The following is a 7,123-nucleotide window of genomic DNA, read 5'->3' as shown; positions in this document are numbered from 1 at the left end:
ACTTACTTCTCTTGGGAGGTCTGTGATGTCATGTATACTTTCTATTATATTGTTTGAACACTTGAAAAGAGGATATATAACCTCAGCATAAATTGAGCACTGCATGATAAGCAGCCTTCATTGTTTCTTTTTATTGCTCGGACATGTTTGCACTGTTTGGTTTAACCATTTGTAATCAACAGGCTCTTCATTTAAAGAAACATCTTAGGATCATCTGTGAGAAATTATATGGAGAGCTTTGAGACACTGGCTACTCAGGATGCAGCACAAGAGAGCTCCAAATATTGCTAATTGTTGCTCAAAATGTTGAATACATCTCAGTTAATCATTGAATAATTGACTGAGATCCCTACCAAGCTAAGATCACTATTACACAATTGACAAAATAACTAAAAAGCTGTTCTGATCATTGAAATGGATCTTGTAATAGCAGAGCACTATTATTTCTGCACTTTTATTGGAAAGTGATGACCACAAAAATTACATACATAAATCTATATTTTATTTGTCAAGCTTCTTATCCCACTTATTTCCTGTAACTGTACAGATGTTCCATCTTCACAAATATTTCAGGATCTGCTACATACCATGAGACCTGTTAAGATAGACTGAAGAGTTCTGTATTTTTTTCAGCTAACAGAAAAAAAGATGTATAATACTTCAATATTATGCAGGTAACCCATGTTTGGGAACTCCTAATCTTCAAGTTCTCCTATACATCTCTTTTTCTTACAGAAGTTTGCTTCTGATTACCAGGTAACATTCTTGAACCATCTCATTCAGTAAGCTCACAGTTTCACAAGTTTTACTAGGAGTATTTTAACAAGGATATAGGTTTGTTAAGAAAGACCTGTAAAATGATAGGTGGTAATGCCTAAATTAGACAACTTTAACAGTTTGTCAGGTTGTTATCCCCATTCCCAAAACACAGAGTTTAGAAACACACGTTTTAAATGAAGTTTCAATAGTACAACCTGCAGGAGTATAGTTAGCATAGTGGCATAACCACATGTGGTAATTCTCAGTGCAAATTAAAGCACTGTTTTTGGCCTGGCTTTAACAAATATAACTGAACTCTAAGATGCCAAACCATAAATATCTGTCACCCCTATTAATGCTATTCTGTGTGGGGGGTTGACCACCACAGACGCTTGCTAACTTGCCCCTCAGCAGGATGGTGGAAAGAAATGGAAGAGCAAAACCTGAAAACTTTTGGGTACAGATAAAGACAGTTTAATAAATGAAATAAAGCTGCACATGTAAGCAAAGCAAAACAAGGAATTTATTAATTATTTCTCATCACCAGGCAATTTTATCCCACCCATAGACATTAGACAAGTTTAAGCCAAGGTCCAGATGCAGTCTTAGAAATATAGAATTAAAAGTCAAAATACACATCGTTACTGACAAATTCCTGAAGAATTGATACTTCCAAGGAAGCTTGTATAATGATCAGTTGGGAAGACAAGCATGATAACCACAAATATCTCTCCTTCCTGATCCTTTCCCTGAGATGTTTTTGCTGAGTCTAGCATGATATGGTATATGATGTCAGGATGTCCCTTTGGTCACTCATATAAGCTGTCCTGGTTGTGAGCTTTCCGAAAACCTTGTGTTCTCCCAACTTCCTGACTGTAAGGTAAAGTGGGAAAAAGAGAAAATGTTGATGCTAAGTAAGCACTGCTCAGCAGTAGCCAAAATATCGGTGCTTTATCAACACCGGTTCAGTTGCATATCCAGAACACGGCACCATATGGGTTAATATGAAAACAATTAACTCTATCCCAAGCAGATACAATGCATTCAGTTCTGGATTTTTGGCTTTTGCTCATTTTTTTGCTTAAAACATTTTTTTTCCCTAGTAAAATGATACTCCACAGAAAGGAAACAGAAGAGGAACAGTGGGCTCAGAAACCAACACAGATTACTCAGGGGTGTATAGAGCTAGTTCTTGTACTACTAGGTTATGCACTTAGCAAAGGGTCAGAAATGGGTGCAAGAACCAATTGATTAGTAGGAATAGCAACTAGAAGTCACATAAGGAATCAATATTTAGCCAAAAGGGTGAAGCAGACCTTTCTTAAATACAATTGGAACAAAATAGGTTAGTGTTTTCATATTTATCTTTGTTGTGTGCTATATGCTGGAAATATTGTAGATTATATATTATTTATATACATATAATGAATTTGTTATTATCTATACATGTATTTATTAAAATAAAAGTTTATTATATTGTATTACTGTGCACTTCTAATCAGTGCAGCAGATACGGCATGGTAAAAGAAGAATAAATATATTCTTGCATAAGAAAAGAAATGTTAGTCAGAAAAACCAAATGAAATGAACTTACTTTTATATTCTTTCCTTTTTTTTTTTTTCTTAACAAGGATGTATGGAGATACAGAGAAACTAAAACTTCCCTTAAACTTATTTAATGTTGAAGCCCTTTTGAAATTGTTAATGTGATTTCCAAGTATTCAGGAACATTAGGCATTAAAAATTGGGCTTTATGTCCTTGGGGAATGAAATTAATAGACATAAAAGATTCTCTATCTCAATCTATATATTTATAATATGTACATAGTTCTTGCCATTGCTTTAAGCATTAATGAATATTAAACAGCAGTGAAATTACAATTTGCAAAACCAGCCTTCTGGGACTTAAGTAGTCATGAATAAAGCCTAGACCTTCCTTCTCAGAAGCTCTAAGCTGCATCTTCGACTGCTGATGTACTGCGATAGGTCATATGCTGCTGCAGCAGGGCACTGGCTCAGTGTCTGCCTCTCCAAAGTTCAAACCTTAAGTTCCTCTCCTCAGTCACTGATCCTTGGTCTCTGATTTCAAACACCCTGACAGCAGGACCAGCAACCTCATAATTCTGGCCATTTTCGCCCTTCAATATGCCTACTACATTTTCACCCTTTCTCAAAGGTTGTTAAGTTTCAGATAAAAAGAAAAAAAAGGAAAAGGAAAAGGAAAAGGAAAAGGAAAAGGAAAAGGAAAAGGAAAAGGAAAAGGAAAAGGAAAAGGAAAAGGAAAAGGAAAAGGAAAAGGAAAAGGAAAAGGAAAAGAAAAAAAGAAAAAGAAAAAGAAAAAGAAAAAGAAAAAGAAAAAGAAAAAGAAAAAGAAAAAGAAAAAGAAAAAGAAAAAGAAAAAGAAAAAGAAAAAGAAAAAGAAAAAGAAAAAGAAAAAGAAAAAGAAAAAGAAAAAGAAAAAGAAAAAGAAAAAGAAAAAGAAAAAGAAAAAGAAAAGTAAATGAAAAAGGCATGTAGCTCTTTGGATAAGCTTTTTACTTTAATTTTTTTCTGCCTCATTTGCATTCTACTGTTTCCCTTATCCTAGTGCAGATAATTTGAAGTCTTTCCAAGTACTAGAAATCATGGCATCTTTATAACAGATGGACAGACAACTATAGCAAGCTGCCTTCACCCTGGCTTGGACAAATGACTGCCAGTCACTGTAGTAGATTCAGCACATAAGTGTATACAGACAATGCTGACCTGTGTAATATCATGTAAGTATCATCAGCCTTATGTGACCCTGACTACCTCTGGTAATTGAAGCTGAGAAATGAATTTGATCCCTCCTCTTTTTCTGTGCACATTTCCAGTGTATAGGAATCACCCCTCTGATTTATACAAACAATATAATGTAATTTCTGTTGTTTGTTTACACTTGCATTTTTTCTACAGGCAGTTTCAGATAGGTGCACTTCATTGTTCACATCCCATTGTGATAATGGCTCATTGTCCATCTGGAGACTAGTGACAAGTGGTGTCCCTCAGAGGTCAATACTGGAGCCAATGTTGTTCAAAACCTTTGTTGACAACATGGACAGTGGGACTGAGTACAACCTCATCAGATTTGCTGATGATACCAAGCTGCGTGGTGCAGACAACATGCTGGAGGGAATGGAGGTCCAGAGGGACCTGAACAGTCTTGAGAGGTGGACCTTTGAAAACCTTGTCAAGTTCAACAAAGTGAAGTACAAGGTCCTAAACTGGGCTGTGGCAATCCCAGCACACTCACATGTTTGGTGGAAAGTGACTGAGGTCAGCCCTGCAGAGCAAGACCTGGGGCTGATGGTTGATCAAAAATTCACTGTAAGCCAGCAGTGTGAGCTCACAGCACAGAAAGACAATTAAATCCTATACCCACCTGGAATACTGGGTACAGTTCTGGTGCCCCCAGCATAACAAGGATATGGAATTTTTGGAGCAAGTCCAGAGGAGTTCAGGAGAAAGATGATAGTGCTGGAGCACCTTCCATAAAAAACACAGGCTGAGAAAGTTGGATCTGTTCTACCTGGAGAAGGGGAGGTTCTGTGGAAACCTCACAGCAGCCTTCCAATATCTTAAGGAGGCCTACAGAGATGCCAGAGAGGGACTTCATCAGGAATTAGTGATAGATCAAGGAGTAATGGGTACAAATTGAAGGAGGGGAAATTTAGGTTAGATATTAGGAAGAAATTCTTTACTTTTGAGGGGGTGAGACACTGGAACAGGCTGCGCAGGGAGGTTTTGTGTGACCCAATTCCGGAAGTATTTACAGCCACATTGGAAAAAGCCTTGAGCAACCTGTTCTAGTAGGAGATGTCCCTGCCTATAAAAGGGAGGTGTTGGGACTAGATGATGTTTAAGGTCCATTCCATTCACTTAAGATTCCAACCCCTTAACATTCCATGATTTTATGATTAATTTTTCTCCCTGTTGTTTATAATGTTGGGAAGTGCAGTTCACCAACGCTGCCAAAATATGATTCCCTTTGTAAAGTTATATCTATTTTCTTATTAGCATAGTTATCAATTATACTAGAGTAACCATCTGATCCTAATTAGTCCGCCTATTAACTGCTCAAACCCACAACACTTAATTTTACCATATGAGCTGATCTCTCTAGTTAGTCAGGGTCCTTTAAAGAGGAGATATTATTGCTAATGGCATAGGCATTGAAATATTTTTGACGGTTTTGAAAGATGATGTAACAATTTATTATATGATTATTTATTATACCCCCACTGAAATATAACACACATTTCTGGTGGTTGTGAATCTGCCAAAATAGCCAGGATTTTATAAATTCATATAACTCAATAGCTCCAGACTTTAAAAAAAAAAATGAAAGTGTTTTAACCACCTGCTCCACTTCTCTACCAATTTTATTTCAGAAATAAGGAATATTCTTGCTCAGCTACATGACATTTAAAACAGTTTTTTTGACCTTGAATCCACTCAAAATTTAGTTTAAATTATTTAGATTTGTGAGTCCAGAGTGAATCACATTATCAATTTTCATGGTTGTAGGTGGTTAACTGCTTCTGGAGATGTTGGATCAAAAGGAAACATACATCTTTCTTTATAACAAGTGTGATTTCTTTGTAGAGACACTTCTTGCTGTAAGTAAGGAGTAAGAAACATTTGTGAAATCAAGTGCTGTTTGTTTATGTGAAATTTTGCTCAGAAATGTTTACAGAACTTGATGTATCTAAGTGGAAAAAAGATTTAGCCTATCTGATTAATTAACTTTTGACTCTAGAAAAAACAAATTATCTACTATATATTACTCAATTGTCTTAGAAAATCAATGTCCCAAAATGTATGGTATCAATGTATTATGACCAGTACTCTCTGCCTTCTCCTAAATGTTAAATTACATCGAAATCTTAGACTGGGAAAGAACACAGACTTGCATAATTTTCAATAGTTGATCTCTTAATAGAGATTAAGAAATAAATTTCCAGTTATTTATCCATCCAGTTCTTTTATCTAGATCTATTTCTGACCTAGACTTGTTTAAATATTTCTAGATCTATTTTACCCATAGTTATCCTAAATATCACATCTATAGAAAAAATGACATAGATAAATAAATATAAATAAATAAATATCTATATCTATATCATATATATCTATATAATCTATATCTGCATCTATCTATATTATCTATATTTATCTATATCATATATCTATATAATATCTATATCAATATCTATATCTAGTCTATCTATATATCTATATATATGAAGTCTTTTTTGTAAGAAGAAGAATGCTACCTTCTAGTTATCAGATTGAAAGGTAAAGATATGGGTCTGTTAGTTAATGAAGGCATTCCATTGATATTTATTGGCTCATAATTTCAGAAACACTGTTTTAAAAGAAAATTAGAACTTTTGAACAGATCATGAGTCAACATATTTTGAAAACTGTACTCTGTTGCTATATGTTATGATCTAATTTTGTGGTGAGGTGCGTTCTAAGATTTACTCCAAATATCTGAAGTAAATATACTATTGAAATGTAGCTATTAAATGCATTTGAAGGTGACATATACCACCATTTTTCATTATTCATGCATTTCCTCAATTTTTTAAAAGAATCATGGTTTTCTACTGCTGCTAATAGCTTCCATTTAGTGACTAACAAGACAAAGCTGCTACCAGAGGTAGAAAAAACACAGTAAGTGATGTTGTCAGTGCCCCAGAGGTAAATAAATACTGCCTTTTCCATGATCTGACCTTTAGGCTGATTATGGGTATGGTTATCTTTGCCAGAAGCGCACAAGATAGATTAAACCAAGCAGACTTTTTAATACTGATTAATCCTGATGGAAGTAGGTTTGTTTAGTCCTAGGGAATGCAGCAAAAATATTGGTCTTATCATCTGAGCAATTTTTAAAGTTATCTTTGATGTGAGCTAGGAAGTGCTTGTGGTTTGACTGGTCACAGTGTGAGAAATGCCACTTTTGTTGATATTTTAAATTGGCTCTTGCTTTCATGTTTGTACATAATCCTTGTGATGGAGGTTTGAATGATATACCCAGAGCACTATAAAAAGTCTTGGAAGACTCCGTTTTTTTTTTTTTTTTTTAAAGGACTGTCTGCCAGACTTGCTTGTCTTTAATCAAAGCTCTTCCTTTAATTAAAAATGGGTTGCAATATGCTTGGCAGTTTCACAAAATACAGTAAAACTGATTCTGTGCCAAGCAGACCTGAACAATGCAGTAAAAAACCCTCTAGCCCTCATCTTCCCATGTGTGTGACTGAATGATGGAATTGCTGAGGTTAGGAAATGATTGAACTGGGGAAGATACACTCTCTCAAGCATATGTAAATAAGCAATA

Source organism: Taeniopygia guttata, chromosome 2, assembly GCF_048771995.1.
Source record: "Taeniopygia guttata chromosome 2, bTaeGut7.mat, whole genome shotgun sequence".
Taxonomy (NCBI): domain Eukaryota; kingdom Metazoa; phylum Chordata; class Aves; order Passeriformes; family Estrildidae; genus Taeniopygia; species Taeniopygia guttata.
Note: the sequence above shows the minus strand (reverse complement) of the source record.